The following is an 18,557-nucleotide window of genomic DNA, read 5'->3' as shown; positions in this document are numbered from 1 at the left end:
GCCTCTGTGTGCTTTTGGAATTAAAATATTAGAGAAAGTCCTGTCCTATTTTTGCTGTATCTGCATTCCATAGATTTTTCTACTGCAATTAAAATACTGTTTATCACTTCTAAACAAAAGATTAAAGAAAGTTTGATGAGAAAGAATTTAATGTACTGGTATAATTTGCCTGATCTACTTACATGCTTTATCTGCATTTTAAAGAATTACTCCTATAAGGAAAACAAGAATATTTTAAGTTTTTTCAGTTAAAGAAAAAATCACAAATATTTACTGAAAGCCAATTATAGGTGAGATAATGTGTTAAGTGCTATACTTAAGTCCTTTGGCATTAATTTTTTTAAAGTGGGTTTTAGAATATCAATAATTTATAATTGTGATGTTTAGAGATTTCTGTTTTCAATGCCCCCCAGACTTATCTTTTTACCTGCAGTCCACTGATCCTCAATTTTTTCAGTGGCCTTTGAACATTTAGGAACTGAGAAGCTAAATAAGCTTTAATGAGACATTTTAATGGCTGTTAAAAATACCAGTTGAAATCCGCCTTATGAAATCCATAGGGGAGGAGAATATTATATGAAAAATGTGAGGGTTTTTTTTTTTTTTTTTGCCCTTAATCATCACAGACCACTGAAGTCTAAGGTCCTCATGTAAGCTAAGATGCCATTACATTACAGAGTTTGAGCCTGAAGAAAAACAGTTGATAAGTCGGAGGATTAATTATAGGTGAACAGTAGTGCTAAAAATACTCTAGGATATGTTTAATGTCTCTTTTACCATATATTATTTTTAATAATAAAAATAAAATAGTGTCATTTGACATTGTACAATAATTATCTAAATAGAAATTCACATTAGCTTATTTCAAAGAAGCAATTTATTATTTACAAGGATGAATGCAGGGTATAATTCAATACTCTATAGATATTCAAATAATAAATCACCATTTTTCTTGTTTGAGTTCATATATGATATTTTATTTTCCGGTCATACCAATATTTTTACATTCAGTTTTAAATATACCAAATAGTATGATTTAGAAGCATAGAAAGTAGAGACGTATTTTAGTTTCTAATGTTCTATAGCAGTTTATTATGGATTTATGATTTTCAAAAGGCTCTCATGTTTATCACACATGATCTTCACAAGAATCATATGAAGTATGAAACACTTTTTTATTATGACCATTTTAAGGATGGAGAAGGGAAGGCTCAAAGAAGTTGGATTGTCTGCTGAAAGTCACACAATTATCACCAGTATTTCCCATAGAATTTTCAATTTTCCACTATTTAGTGGAGGACAACTATCATTCATTGATAATTTATTATTTCACACATTTCTAGACTCATTTAAATTGTTAACCTAATTAGCAATCACAATATTTTCTTATAAAATAGTATTTGTCTTTTTCATTTTATAAATTAAAATAATAAAACTTGAGAACTGCAATAACTTGTATTACATGAACCAATCTATTTTTTATGAAGAAACATTAAAAATATCTATCTCACCTTCTTTATTACTCAAAAAAACCCCATATTATTTGGCAATTCATCCATTATGTAATGGAGAAAAAAAAACAATTTTCTATTTTTTTAATATTATTAAATTTTTATTTTAAAAAGGCAAATTGTTTCCATCTTTAATTTGTTTGTATATAGTGGGCAAAATGAATGAAACATTGCATGTAACATATCTAAAATTAGTATGCCAATTCAATTCAATTTAATTTTTTTAAAAAATTTTCTTTTCTCCTGTCTTATTCTTCCTTTTCCTATTATTTCGGTTTCTGTTTCTCCTTCTCCTCCTTTTCTTTTTCCTCCTCTTTTTTGAAGCAGAATCAGTTGACAGATATTTGCTTAATAGAGGCTTTTGATAATTGGTAAAGAAAATGACAGGTGTTAAGGAAATTTTAAAGATATTGGCATTTGAAAACTATTGTTTTGTCAATGCATGGAGCTTTTTGTTTGTTTTAAAAGTTTCATGAAAGCACACAATCTTCTGATTGAGCGTAAATCAACATGGATCGATTCTCCATTTTCTGTTGAAATGTTATCTTTCAACAGAGTTTGATGGTTAATTCTGTAATAATACAAAATTAGATGATCGAGGAAACATTTATCATATACAAAAACTGACAGCTTTTAATTATTCTACTGATATTTATTGAGAGCCCACCTTATGTCAGCTGCTATACTAGGAGATGCAGAATTTTAATAACGTACTAAATTACCTATCATCCAGAAGTGACTGGAGTGAGGAATGGCTTGCCCCTTTCAGGAACATATATTTAATAAGGAGTCGGGACCCTTGGTTGGACTGTTGTCAATGAAGGACCAGTTGTAATCTCTTCTTTCTGACCTTATTTCATGTGACCTCTCGTTAACTACACACTTTCTAAAGGCTTCAGGAAATATATTTCTTTCTACAGGGAAGAAATGCCCTTTGTCCTTTTCACAGAACAAAGTATATACCAGAATCATTTATTTCATAATGGAAGACAACATTGACCCCTTGGTCTTAGGTTATGTTAGTTATGTTATCCAAAACAAAGTATGTTGTTTACTTTTATATTTAACATGTTACTGTAATATACAACCAATCTTACTCCTGAGCATTTACATTCTATAAAAGAAGGTTTTTGAAGAAAATGTAGACTACTCTTTTGTATGGATATTCTTTCTGATTAGAAGTTATTTGGTGGTTGTAATGCCTTTGTTCTTATAAGAAGTTTAATAACTATCATCCGATTCTAATTTGTTGGAGCATCTATAGTATGGACAAGTATAATAGGAAACAGATATTTGGTCCTCAAGATCCAAGAATAAATTAAATCTTCAACTTTAAATATCATAGAAAATGCTCAGTAAATAAATGCCTACCAGTTATTGACATCTAAAAATAAATCATGAATAATGAGAAGACTATAGTGGAGTATATTTGGGGATGTAGAAAGTGGTATTGTTTCATATCTCTTATTGACCAGATTATACCCCTCAGTCTGGGTAGAGTGTACTCATGAATTTGCAGGCCTTTCCAGAAGCAGTGCACATTAACATGAGATGGGAAATGAAATCATTAAGAGTACCCCTGCCTAGCCAGCAACACCTGCTGAAACAATAAGACCAAAGGGCAACTGGATAGAACAGGAAGATCACATTCACATTGAGAACAGATGCTCTTATTGATACTTGAAAGTCTGTCAAGGACACTTCTTAATTGTATCGTAATACAACTAGGATATAGAGAAAACAATATGCTTCAGCTTAAAAATTGAAATTGAATAGAACTAAATATGATCAAGATGAGAAAAGATTGACATAGAAATGTAAGACCCTAGTGAAAGCATACCATAAGCAGAACTCCTTGAGTTTCTACTAGAAAAAAATTGTTTTTAAATTCTAGGGGAACTTAGTATATGTTGTGTATTTTATATATCATTTTCAAACATAAAAAATATCTTAATTTTAAACTTCATTACAATTAGTACCTTGTGGAAAAGCTTCCTTTTTGGTAACCAACATCATTTCCCTAAGGAGTACATATCATATACCCTTACATGTACCCTTACTTTTAGGATTGATATTCTAACATATTACATCTATTAGAGGTTATACCTCACAATCTGTTCAAAACTTATTCTCCAAAAGACTGCCTCTTTTGCTTATGGTAGGTGTCTTAGTCTGTTTTGTGCTATAACAGAATCGTAAGATTGGGTAATTTGTAATGAATAGAAATTTATTTCTTACAGCTCTGGAGGCTGGGAAGTCTAAGACTGAAGGGCCAACATCTAGTGAGGGCCTTCTTGCTGTGTTATCCCATTACACAAAAGGAGGGAGGGTGACAGAGAAGGAGAGACAGAAAGTATAAAAAAACACCAAACTCATCCTCTTATAATGATGAACTCACTCCCAGGATAACAGTGTTAATTCATTGACTTCACTCTCTTGGTGTAATCACCTTTCATTAGGTCTTACTTCTCAACATTGTTGCATTGGATATTTAGTTTCCAACACATGCTTTTTGGGAGACACATTCAAACTACAGCAGTGGCAGTCAGTGATTCTTCACTATAGCTGCTTTGCAGTCATCTACAACTTCATTGAATCGCTTAAATCTGAGCTTACCTTTGTCCTAGAGTGTGCCTTTATCCTTTCCAACTTCAAATTCTTGCTTGCATTCTTAGACAATAGCTGTATGGGCTAAAAGGCCAACTCTGTTATAATAAATGTCTTTCATCTTAGATCAGAACAATAGGGAGATAGGTGTGATGTATAATTTAGCAATGCTATATCTTAGAGGAGAATATTCTTTAGCCCCAAAAATGTCATTTGGAAAGGTTTATGAGTTTTAATTACTTATTTTGTTGTTATGAACACAGGTCAGCAAGACATAGCTAAGATCTAGATTTCTGGTCTCCTGCTTATGTAGCTTTATGTATGTCACTTTAACTTCCTTTGTGCCCTACCTCATTTTAAAAATCTGGAAGCCATATGGGAATATAGCTTTTCTCTAAGATCCCATTAAATACTAAAATTAGATGGCTTAAAGAATTTTTCCATAAACATATTTTTAGCTATAATACCATAGTTTTAAGGTTTGGGTAAGATAATTCAGTTTTAAAATCAATTTTAAGGTTAAAAATAGCTAAATATAGTATTTTTAATATTTAATGCTATTTACTATTTTAGATTTTCATAGCAAAAATTAAAACTTGTTTAAATAATATTTAGTACTTAGAAGGCTCTTGATCTATCACAGAGGTATTAGAATGTATAGATGTAATTTTAGACCTTTATAGTGCACTTTATTGTCCTTTCTTCATTTTTTTCCTTTTTCCTTTGGGGGTATTGCTAAGTTCCATTCTTGCCATCTGTATGATTTTTTCTGTAAAAGATATCATAATAAAACTTTTCAAATATTAATAATGAATTGATTTTCTTAGTCACAAATTTATTTATTTTACTTATACCCTCAACTCTTTTATCCATTTCTTTCTTTATCCTGTTGTGTTGGCAAGACAAGAAACTTGGTTAAATCCAACTCTTTATAGCTCTATACCTGTACCCCACACAGTTAACTCTAGACAGAAGAAAATAACACACAAACAGAAAAACAGCAAACACAACACAAGCAACAAAGTACATTGTTCTCATTTAAATTCCTAAACAATATTCTCCAAGTGGACAATATTACAGCCTAGAAATTCTCCAAAAAATTTCCTCCAATCTGTTATTCCTTCTGCACTGCACTATTTCACACCATTCTTTCTCTTATCAACCCTCCCCGTCCTTGCCAACTTCCACATGCCACCACCTCTATTGTACCTACAATATTCTGCCTTTCTTCCTATTACCTTGAGTGCACTGTCTAGGCTCTTATCTAAAGCCAGTTTCTTTCCTTATTCATGAGTTTCCTTCTACTCTTGGTAACTTTAAAACATAATTCTCTCTTTTATTGCATCATATTTATTCCTTTCTCTGTCATTCCCATAGATTACTGGCAGCCATAATTTTCCTGAATGTGTTGACAAGAAGAGTATCTTGTCTTCTCATGCTCCTCCAGTGACTTCCTTTTTTTCCTCTTTGCTTCACAGAAAAACTTATTACACAGGCTACCTATACTCAATCCCTATTTCTCTAAACCTGTTTTCTCTTAAACTACTTTAATCATGATTTGTCCCCTGTTTCTCCACTGAATTTATTCTTATCAAGGTCAACAATGAGCTGAATATGTCTAAATACAATAATCAATTTTCATTTCACACTTTGAACACTTCAACTGTCATCAATATTTGTCATGATTGATTCTCTTTTCCATGAAACATTTTCTTCACTTGATTCCAGAAACCCCACTTGTTCCTGGTTGTGCTTTTATCTCACTAGCTCTACCTTCATAGCCTCCTGTGTTTTCTTTCCTTATATACCTGACTTGCAAATCTTGAGGCACAATAAGTTCATCCTCCATCTATTCCTTTCTATCTACATTCATCTTTAGGTGAGCCCATCCAGTCCTGTTGCTTGAATAACAACTATATGACAACTTCTCCCTAATTATGTCTTCCACCTGTACCACTTTCTTAAGTATCAGACTTGCATCAGACATAACAAACTTAGTAAGTTCAATTTGAACTCCCCTGCTCATTCATAGTAAGCCATTTTGTCATGATGTTTGAGCCAAAATCTTTGATTTCTCTCTTACACCCTACATCCATTAAACCAGCAAATTATGTCAGCCATGATTTCAAAGTATTAAGAATACAACTGCTTATCATCACTACTTGTAACTCTTTGGTTGAAACTATTATTATCTTTTTGCCTACAGTAAATCCTCACTTAACATTGTTGATTGAGTCTTGGAAACTGCAATTTTAAGCCAAACAACAGTGCACAATAAAGTCAATTTTACCATAGACTAGTTGACACAAACAAGAGTTAAGTTCCTGCAGCATATTTCTAGTCACAAAAACATCACAAACTTCTAAATAAAGACCCAAAATACTTTAAAATTAAACAGAAATAAATGTGAGCTATATATACACTTAAGAAAGATTTATAAAAACAAGTACCACCACAAGTGAACAGACAACCTACAGAATGGGAGAAAATTTTTGCACCCTACGCATCTGATAAGGGGCTGATAATTAGAATATACTTAGAACTCACCAAAACCAGCAAAAAAAAAAAAAAAAATAAAAATAAAATAACCCTATTAAAAAGTGGGCAAAGGACTTGAACAGAAACTTTTCTAAAGAAGACAGAAGAATGGCCAACAAACATATGAAAAAATGCTCAACATCTCTAATCATCAGGGAAATGCACAAAACCACAATGAGATATCACTTAACTCCAGTGAGAATGGCCTTTATCAAAAAGTCTCCAAACAATAAATGCTGGCGTGGTTGCGGAGAGAGAGGAACACTCCTACACTGCTGGTGGGACTGCAAACTAGTTCAACCTCTGTGGAAAGCAATATGGAGATACCTTAAAGCGATACAAGTGGATCTACCATTTGATCTAGCAATCCCATTACTGGGCATCTACCCATAAGATCCAATGACACTCTACAAAAAAGACACCTGCACTCGAATGCTTATAGCAGCACAATTCATAATTGCAAGGCTGTGGAAATAGCCCAAGTGCCCATCAATCCAAGAATGGATTAATAAAATGTGGTATATGTATACCATGGAGTACTATTCAGCTCTAAGAAACAATGGTGATATAGCACATCTTATATTTTCCTGGTTAGAGCTGGAACCCATACTACTAAGTGAAGTATCCCAAGAATGGAAAAACATGCACCACATATACTCACCAGCAAACTGGTATTAACTGAACAGCACCTAAGTGGACATAGGTACTATAGTAATACGGTAGTGGGCAGGGGGGAGGGGGGTGGGTATATACATACATAATGAGTGAGATGTGCACCATCTGGGGGATGGTCATGCTGGAAACTCAGACTTGTGGAGGGAGGGGGGAAAGGGCATTTATTGAAACCTTAAAATTTGTACCCCCATAATATGCTGAAATTAAAAAAAAATTAAAAAAAAAGAACAAACATGGTGGGCTTGCTGAGCACTTTCCTATCACATCATGTATTGTTGTGCATATGTATTATTACTATAGACTTTACAAATTTTTATTTTACAATAATTTGTATTTATTTATTCATTTATTTATTTCCTAACCTGCTTATTTCAGCTCAGAGTCACAGATGGCTGGAGCCTCCCAGCAGCTCAGGGTGAAAGGCCATCATTCCATGGCAAGGCACACTCACACACACACATCCACCTCATTCACACTGGGACCATTTAGGCATCACAACTAACATAAAGTGCACATCTTTAGGATATGGGAGAAAACTGGACCATCTGGAGAAAACCCAGGTAAATACAGGAAGAACACGTAAACTCCACACAGACAGTGGCCGTAGCTGGAACATTATAACAAAACAATGATGAATGAAAGGATGTTATTTGAAGACTTGCTGTGTGTTATTTTGATAACCTCTTAATTACTCTGCCCAACTCTACCCTTATCCTTTTATTTTCATTACAATAGAGTGATCCTTTTTAAACATAATTCTATCATTTTATGTTTAAATATTACTTCTCTGTTCAAAACTTTCCATTTCTTTCAGAGTAAAAGCCAAAAAATTTCAAATCCCTGCTTTATCTGGCTTTTCTCTTTTTTTTCTCTCTCTCTCTCTCTGCCCCCCATCTGAGTTCATTTCATGCTCTTCTATTCTACCTTAATTGTGTGGGAAACACAAACAAATTGAGTTTATTGATTTGGGATGAAAATGATTACTGGCCAAACCTCACATATCTAGCAATTCTAGTGTATCTGCTATCCTCCATACATAATTGAACTTGCCTTAGATTCTTTTTTTCCTCCAAAAATTGACATTATGAGAAACTAGAAATATAATGAAAGAGACTAGGAATACAATCTTTTATCATTTCTTCTTACTTTTCATCTTTAATAGTTACAGTTAAATCTACTTCTTTATCAGCACAAGTCAAGTAGTTCACATGTCAAATATGTATCATGGTGGCATAAATAATTCTGCCTAAACTCACCCCAGTCCCCACCACAAGATACTAACTGAAACTGAATCCACATTTTTAATAGTTACTAGAAGGCAGCTTCAAAACATTTCATTTAATTCTTTAGTTATGTATGAACTTTGTTAAAGTAGGTTAAATTATCTCTCATAAAGGTATATATCACTTTACCTTTAATACATTCTAATATGGTATAAAACAGAAGCTGGATTTGAACCTACTTTTATGCCAGGGATTATCAAATCTATAAAAAATATGCATAAGAGAAATATAGGCTTTTGAAACCATTGGTTAAAGACTTGACATTTCTAATAGTGAAGATATAAAAAAAAATCTAATCTAGCATCTGACACCATCCTAGCTAGTTGGTGATTAAAAAGATTGCAATTTAGAGTAATAAAAAAGTTCATGGCTTATAGATATTATAATAAATTCAAATTTATACTTTCAGAAAACTTTTAATCTGTTCATGAACTAAGTTTCTCATTACAAGAAAGCGTAGGAATTTCCTAATTTGATTGGATATTAATTTTTAGTGGTATTTATAGCTATTTAGCTAGATGTGGCAATCTTTCTTTTGCTTTCACTCTTTTTCTATCACCAGTAAATTGATGGATTATAATTTTTGATAAAATAAACACATAAGAATTTAGGAAATTTTCTGAAACAGGGATGAGACATATTCAGCAAATGAACCAACACTAACCCCTGCTGGGCTAATAGCCAAAATTGCTAATCAAGTATGTCCTGGTGGCCCTGGATAAAGACTCAGGAGCCTTTTTAACAGAGAACTCTAGTGGGAAGAAGGGCAATACCAGTTAATTAGACTTGGCACCTAATTTGTATCCTTGTTCTGAATTATTCCTTAGGATAGCATGAATATAAGAATTTAACCCCTTTTCAGAAACTATCATATTCTTGCAGTGACACCTACTGTGTCTCAAAAATGCCCCTTTGCTGTTATCACTTAGGTGAATATTGGCCCAACTTCCAACTGACAGCACCTGCACTTCTTTGTTGGAGAACTTTATCTCACAGCTGTAGAGTCCTTTGCTGTCCTGTGGCAAGCTAGACATGGTAGAGGATTAACCCTAAGAGCTCTCCTCTACCATGATGGATGGGAATTAGTGTATAAATATCCCAACTCCCTCACTCTTTGACTGAGATAACTCTGAAGTATGTTTTCTATCACAGTTCCTAAAGTTTATCCAGTGGGATTAAACTCCAGTCACTCACAATAGCTACCTTCCTTTGCTTGTTTTACTTCTCCACTCTCCTACTACTGATGTTTTCCTTGTACATCTAATTTATTCTTTAATCTTTGGCTCAGGGTCTGCTTCTCGGGCAACCCAAAACTAAGAAACACATGTTGGAATACATTGAAAAGATGCTAACCTTGTATTCACTTCAGAATATAAGACTATTAAAATATTTACAGTATGAGAAGTCTGTAGTTTGCTTGTTAAATACAATCTCCTACTTCCATTTTCTTGATTGGGAATTTTTACATAAACAACTTTATGTTACATTTCCTCAAACACTGTGCAAAATAGTATATTAGATTTCATGGTTAAGTTTTTAATTACACTCAGACACTGAACTAGATTACAAAAGAATGTATTTGCTAAATATTGGGATTAAGATATTCAAAATTGGTCCTAACATTTACACTAATTTCAGCCAGGTAGTAAAGGGATGAAATTTGATAGTGAAATAAGGGTATCTCACATACTGAGAAAGAGAGTTTCAAATCACAGAAGACAATACTAAGCCCTTTTCCCCCAGATATAACAGCCCGCTATGCCTAAAGGGGATATGTTAATTTTGTTGCTGCTGTTAGCTTTCTCTTCAAACTATAATGGATTTTAGGCTACATATGACTGCAAAAACATTCTAAGGATATCCAGATGTTGAGAGAATATTTTCAGGTAGTCACTTAAAGTGTTAGAAGTCTTTTATGTTACTCCATTTTCTTTGAAAATGTCTATAAAAGTCATGAGAAAGCTTTATAATACTGATAAAGATATAACATATATGAGTTTTTGTTTGTTTTTATTTTTTTAAAGTCCAGACAAATCCCTTTTCTGTTGTCTCAGAGGGCTATGCATCAAACTTGTTATGGCCCTTGGGTGTTATCTTCTAGCATAACTTGCAAAAGCAAAGTATGATATTTGAGCCATTTTGACATCGATTTTAAAGGACCAATAAGTTTATTTTCCCATTTGGAGTACCCTAGTGCTGTTTTCTTTTTCTGACAGTACCTGAGACAAGGACAGAGACCGTGTTTTCTATTTAACTTGCAGTTCCCAGCAACACTTATTATAGTGCCCTCCAAAGAGTAGACACTCAATAAATGTTGTCAACTGACAAAGGCAAAATGATATTAGTCATCCTATGGCTTATGACCTCCTGAAGGAAATATAAGTGCCTCTCACTCCACATAATAAAAAGCTGCTTGTGGCCACTGATGAACAGAAGTTTTTAGCAGCCACGTTTCAGGTATGTTTCTCTAGTATTCTCCAGGTTACAGGCCCTTATTTTTAAGCAGAACTTTTAAAAATCGTGGCTTCAGAACACTATATTTTCTTTAAGCTTTTTATTTTATTTTATTCTTTATGGTTTAGAAAGATTTGATAAAGCTTCTTCTTTTACTATAGTAGAAGAACCTCTTTCAACACTTCCTATTGGATTATATAAGGTTATCTATTTGTATATAACTCATTCTAACACTGCTACCTAAAGCCATATTCCCCTCTATGTAGATTAAAAATGTGAATGGAAAAATGCCTTCTTGTAGCCTTCTTCCCCCACCCAGGAAGGCATTTTGTTGTAGTAGAAAGATAACTGGATTTAGAATCTGAAAACCACATGTAAATCTTGCTCTATTCTTTATTATTTAATTTAGAACAAATTATTTACTTTCTTTTAACTTTAATTTCCTTAAGAATTATAATGTCTAGCTTATCAACAGCTCATTGCAATGGTTAAAAATAAGGCACCTGTGAGAAAATCTTTAATATCTCATCCATATAGTAGCTCTGTAAACTGAATTGATATCTGAAGTTTTGCATGCTCATTCCTGGACTTTGTGCACACCTCCAGCTCACCCTAAATCAACCTGGCAGATTCCTGCTCACCTTTCAAGTGTTCACTCAAGCATCACATTCTACAGTTTTCCCTGATTCCCCCTAGAGGATCAAGGAATCTTCTCCCCTTTAGGGCCATATTCATCTTGAGTGCTAATTGTTTGAATGATTTCCTACCACTCTCTGTCTACCTTGCTGGCAAGAACTGTGTATTTTCACCTGTCTGGCTCTTGTTCATTATACACTGCTGTTTCCCAGTAGGCACTATATAAATATTTGTTAGTTGAATTAACCTTAAGCACGTGAATATCCAGTCTGGATAAAAAAAAATGCTTAAAAATGTTGAACCAAGATATTGATAGTAACCATTAAATAGGTGAGATATATCCATTTTAGGAGTTCTAACCTGAATGGAGAAGTTTTCCCTACTCATAGAAAGTATTGGTAGGATGGCCAAGTTGTCCCTTCCTTACTTTTTTCCCAGATTCCTGACTGAGGGATTGAGAGAAAGGGAGCAACAGACTGAGCACAAATCAGAAGTAGTGAACATCATCCTAGTCACTGTATGTCCTAAGTATCAGCATAATGCACCATATAAGAGCTCAAAAATATCTTTGAATAAATAGACCTCAGTCTACTTTATTTACAAGGACTGAAAGTTTGGGGAGAATGGTCTTGTTATTTAAACTGTATCCAACATTGTATTTCTCTGCAATTGACGTTAATGAATCTGCATTTCTGCCTCCACAGGCCTATATTTACCATCAGTGGTACATACATGGGATGTCTATTTTCTGCCAACACTAATATTTCTTGCCCAGTTCAACATATATCACTAAGTTACTTCTCTTACAAGTATTATGTATTATTGGCAAAAATGGAACCTTTGGGGTGCAGAGCAATAAGCAATCATAGTATTATGTATTATTGGCAAAAATGGAACCTTTAGAGTGCAGAGCAATAAGCAATCATTTGGTGATCGATATGTTTGATACCACCCTGCTATTTATTGAAGGAGCTTCCATTGACTATCTTCTAAGGGTTTCTGTGAATGAAGAGTTGGACCGAATCAAAGGGGCTGGCTCATTGTTACATTCCTTGTGGGATCATTGAGCCAAGTTGTGATCCTCATATAATCTATTTGTGCAGACTTTTTCTTAGTACTGCTTTTATTCAGTTTTTGAGATATATATATATATATATATATATGCACACACACACAGAGACATACACATGCACACACATATATGTACATATATACTATTATACTAACTTACTAACCTTGATTATATGATAACAATCTTCTTAGTTTGCTTTAATTAAACATTTTTATTGCCTTTTGAATATATGTTTATTGTATTAGGCTCTGTGTTATGCACTAATATCTAAAAAGGAAAAAGAAGCCCAGCAACTCCAATTGAACAATTTAAACATCCAAAATAATAATGATGCTAATGGATTATGACAAATTAATAGAAAAAGACCCATTGAGTGGAAATGAAATTAATGTAAATAAAGAGGCAAATAGAGAGGGAAAACTCTTCTTTAGGAAATTGTGTTTTCAACACATTTCTAAGGAATTTTGAAGTAACAAATTATTATTACCAACTGCCAGTATAGTATTTGAACCAGCCCAGAATCACTAATAAATGCTAAAATCAGTGGGTGAAATGTTGCTGAAGAATAGGATATTTATATGCTCCTAAAGTATTACCCAGTGGATTACTTATTCACTAACGGGGGAAAAGTTACCTTTATAGGGGGAAATCTGGAAAATGCTAAATTAAGTAAGTGATCAAATCTAGAACTATTAGGGAACAAATAGACCTGATACTCCTCTTGATATGATACCATGGAAACTACCAACATTGTCTATGTATTAATGCCAAAATATGTAACATGAATCTAACCATGATGAAATAAAAAGACAAATATATATTCTTAGACATTTTGTAAGGTATCTGGCCTGCATTCCTTAAATGTCAGTCACAAAAGCCTAGAAATTGTAGGAAAACTGTTCTAGATTAAAGGAGATTAAAGAGATGCCATATAGCTGCAATGAGTAATTTTTGATTGAAATTGAATAAAAACTAACAATAAAAGACAAATTTGAACATAGACTGTATATTAGGCAATGTTATTGTGTCCATGTTAAATTTGTCAGTTGTCACGATAATGGTTATGGCATATTAATGATAATGGTTATATATTAGTTTGCTAGGGCTGCCATAAAAAAATACCATAGACTGGGTCGCTTAAACAACAGAAATTTATTTTGTCACAGTTTCAGAGGCCACAAGTCTTAATTATAAAGATGTCTGCAGGTTTGGCTTCTTCTGAGGCCTCTGTCTTTGGCTTGCAGATGGCCACCTTTTTACTGGGTCCTCACACGGGCTTTCCTCTGTGTACACAAATTCTTGTACACAGAATGTGTGTGTCCTAATTTCCTCTTCTTATAAGTACATCAGTCAGATTGCATTAGGACCCACACTACTGGCTTCATTTTAACTTAATTGTCTCCTTAAAGGTCCTATCTCCAAATACACTCATACTCTGAGCTACTAAAGATTAGGGCTTCAATTATGAATTTTGGAGGGACACAATGCAGCCTGTAACAGGTTATATTTATAGAACATCCATTTTTTTAGGAGATGCATGCAGAGGTGAAGTATCAGAATGTTTGCAATTTATTTCAAAGAGTTCAACAGGAAAAAAAGTGTATGTATATGTGTGTGTATAATAAACACACACACACACATACACAGCCTCTCTCTCTCTCTCTCTCTCTCTCTCTCTCTCTCTCTCTCTCTCTCTCTTTCTCTGTCCCTCTTGCTCTCTCCCTCCCCCCTATTTCTCTTTCTCTCTTCTTTACCTCTCCCTACCTTCTCTCTAAGGTCAATATTTTAACAATTGAAAGGTCTTCTTTCAACCTAAGTTTTGAAAATTTTCAGTATAATATGTTGGGGGAAAAATATAAGATATGTCCTACTCCATAAGAAGCTTATAATCTACTTAAGAAATTGAAGATGTTTACTGACCAGACTCATAAAATGGTAAGTAATAAAATGAAGATAGGCATATGCTAGACAAAGGAATAAGAACCTTTTAATTTACTCTCCTTCTGAATTTTAGGCAAGAGTAAAGTGCATATAAACTGACTACAATATATTGTACAACTAAATATGATAATTGGTAGAAATTTGCCATTTCTCTCTAGTTTATTACTTATACTTTCTATCTAAAATATATTATAAGTACATTAAAATGCTTTTATGTAAAGAAATTTAACATTTTGCTTGTTCTTAAATTCACTTGGTATGTCTAGACTCCTCATAAGATAATGGGAATGCCATACTTGGGGGACTATCTAACCAAGTTTGTATCAGAAGGTACAATCATTTTCCATAAAAACATTTTGAAAGTTAGATTCCACTTTTCCTCTGTGATAGTTAAGATTCAGACATTCAGACATATCTATTTTAATGTTTATCTTCTAATAATAACATCATATTTTTCAATACTAAGATTTTTATTTGAATGCCAGACACTCTAAGAATTTAATCTATTTACTTGTTTAATCTTCACAAAAAACATGTAAAAATATTGTTATTTCTTCTCTTTGCAGATAAGGTAATGGAGCCATAGAAAGGTTAAATAATTTATTCACAGCCAATAAATATTAGAACCAGAATTTTAATTAAGTAGTTGATCTTGGTCAATTTTCTCTTGCTTATAACAGGTGAAACTGGATAACTTATAAAGAAACAAAATTTATGTCATACTTCTGAAGGCTGTGAAGTACAAGGTTGAGGGGTGCATCTGGTAAGGGCCTTCTTGCTGGCAAGGATTCTCTGCAGTTTCTAGGTGGCACAGGGCATCACTAGAGACGGGGGCTGAGCCTACTAGCTCAGGTCTCTCTTCCTCTTCTAATAAAGCTACTAGTCTCACTCCTGAGATAACCCATTAATCCATTAACCCATTAACCCATGAATGGATTAATCCATTTATGAGAGCAGAGCCCTCATGACCCAATCACCTTTTATAGGCCTCACCTTTTAATACTGCCACATCGGGGATTAAGTTTTAACATGAATTTGGAGGGAACAAATTTTCAAACCATAGCAGTAGTCTTTGCCCTAAGCCCATAATCTTAACCACCATGGTATACTGGACCACTAAGGGTAAAGTAGAAACTTTTTTGGTGTCATTTAGTATTGTATTTTCAGTGGGTAAGTTCTATTTTTTTCATCATTCCTTTCTCCTCTTCTTCACTTCACCTTGATTCATTTTACCACAATTTGAATATTAAATATGTTGAAGTTTGGTTAACATATTTAACCAAATATGTTTTGTGCCTCTTCTGTGTTTTATTTAGGCTTGTTTAATTGCTAGAACACAGACAAGACCATCTCAAACAATGATAATCAAAGACGTTATTATATTATTAGATATAGGAAATCCAAAATTAAGGGTTTAAATAGGTGAAGAATTCATGGGGACTAAAGCTGGAAAGGATTTTGCTATTAGAATATCCTGCTATCAGAATATTCTTCCACCTTTCGCCCATGAGTAACAACTGTAAACTCCCTAATTCAAAATCTTAAGAGAAAAATATTTGATCAGTTTGGGTCATTAATTTATAGAACATATATTTGCTACTCTTGAGTCAGGTGCCTATCCTTGATTGGTCACCTGTGATCAAGGGTGATGATTGAGAAAGATTAGCATGAGGTCGTATAACACAAAGTATGGTCATTTTGGCCCATGCCTATAGTAGGAATTATGGGAAGATAGTCACAATGAAATGTGCCTGGTAGAGCCTATTAAAATTTAATGGTTTTATAGATTTTTCAGAGCCATTTTTAAAGTTGGCCCTTACATATTCTGAAATCCAACCATTTTATTTTATTTCTATGATGAAAATTCACCTGCCCACCCCAATAATAGTCTTACTCTACCCCTATTGCCACACCTGATCATGGATTATGGTAAAGGCTTCATTAAGGTTTATTACTGCTTTCTAGAAGCTCTGTAACTACAATTAAACACAGCACTACACTTATTCTCCATGATTAGAGTTACATGGGTAAGATAATATTTTCCCATTTTGTTTCTAAATGGCTCTTCTTCATTATTACCTGCCTGTTTTGGCCACTGTAGCATATTAGGTTGATGTCCTCAGAGAATCAGATATTCGGATTGCAGCCTCAATAAACCATTTAGAATAAAGATAGTAAGATGAGGTCACCTGTGTGGACCAATTGAGTAAGTAATAGGAGCAGAGCCCAGGTTCCTATCTAAATAATTAGAATTCTTTTTCCTAACTGCCTTACCTTACACTTGCTCATTTGAACCTCATATGCCCTTTTTCCTGCCAAGCTATAGCCTCTTGAGATTTTCCTACTGTTTATGCACATTGACTTGCCATTTCACTACTTGTTTAGCAAAAGCTTAGTATCATTTGCTAACTTGGAGATTTTCAGTGTTCTGTTTCTCTTCAATTATTTATACAAATGTAAAATAAGAATTATCTGGGAATGGAGCTATAGAGATCTTCCCCTTATACTTTTCACACACAGAAGTGTTAATTTATCTTTTTTCCTCTGTCATTACTAGCTCAAATCTTTATGCAGACAAATAATGTAAATAGTTTTAATATAGAATTTCATAAATATCTTAACTATATTATATCTATTGATACCCTTTTATTTGAAAAATGAATTTGTGTTTTCCCAAAAGCTCTCAACAGATTCAATTTATAACTACCAGCTAGCAAATCTGTGAGAGATTATGAGAATCTCGATGGCAAAAGAGTGGACCTTCTTTAACTTTTATTACCAGTACCCAGCACTGTGCTTGAATGTTACTGGAGTTCCGTTCTCTTGAAGTTATACTATATCTCTTAATAGCAGACCACTTTTTCTTGTGTAGCCAAAATTTTTCTATTAATACAGAGTTCATTAGATTAGTATGAAAATGAGGCTCAACAAGGTATTTCTCCTCACTCACCACCCACCATAGAAATCAGTCTTTTTGTAAAGCTCTTATTCCTCTAGCAAACTGACATTTATAACTTGACACTCACGTACATAAAATTATCTCTATTTCCTGTCACCGTACCCCAAATCTCAACTAGAAAGTACTGGAAAAACAGAGCATCACATGAAAAAAGAAGTGTGAAACAAGGGGACAAAGGAAGCATGTTCATACTGGATGTCTTCTACATGCTAAACAGTATGTTTCATTTAATTCACCCCACCACATTCCTAATTGGCCATTATTTTTCTAGTCTTACTAATAAAGAAGCTGGGGCTCAGAAGTTAAGTACAGTAGTCTCCCCATGTCCATAGGGGATAAGTCCCAAGACCCTCAGTACATGCCTGGAACCGTGGATAATACTGAATTTAATATTATGTATTTAGGTTAAGTATCCCTAATCTGAACATCCAAAGTCTGAAGTGCTCCAGAATCAGAAACTTTTTAAGCACCAACATGATGCCCAAAGGAAATGCTCATGAGAATATTTTGGATTTCAAATGTTTAGATTAGGGATGCTCAACCGGTTAAGTATGATGCAAATATTCCAACATTTTAAAAAATTATAACTCCAAAACACTTCCGGTCCCAAGGCATTTCAGATAAGGGACATCAACCTGTACTATATTTATTCCTATACATACATACCTTTGATAAAATTTAAAATATAGGCCGGGCGTGGTGGCTCACGCCTGTAATCCTAGCTCTCTGGGAGGCCGAGGCGGGCGGATTGCTCGAGGTCAGGAGTTCGAAACCAGCCTGAGCAAGAGCGAGACCCTGTCTCTACTATAAATAGAAAGAAATTAATTGGCCAACTAATATATATATATGTATAAAAAAATTAGCCGGGCATGGTGGCACAT

At 33.8% G+C, this 18,557-nt stretch overlaps 1 protein-coding gene across 2 annotated transcripts in view; it reads left to right on the top strand.

The window, feature by feature from the left end:
* Window positions 1-18,557, top strand: part of LRP1B (LDL receptor related protein 1B) — a 1,745,675-nt gene that overhangs the window by 967,797 nt on the left and 759,321 nt on the right. The window lies entirely within an intron of this gene.

The sequence above is a fragment of the Microcebus murinus genome, chromosome 8 (genome assembly GCF_040939455.1).
Source record: "Microcebus murinus isolate Inina chromosome 8, M.murinus_Inina_mat1.0, whole genome shotgun sequence".
In the NCBI taxonomy this organism is placed as follows: Eukaryota; Metazoa; Chordata; class Mammalia; order Primates; family Cheirogaleidae; genus Microcebus; species Microcebus murinus.
The sequence above is the reverse complement of the archived record's forward strand: the minus strand, read 5'-3'. Positions and strand labels throughout refer to the sequence as shown.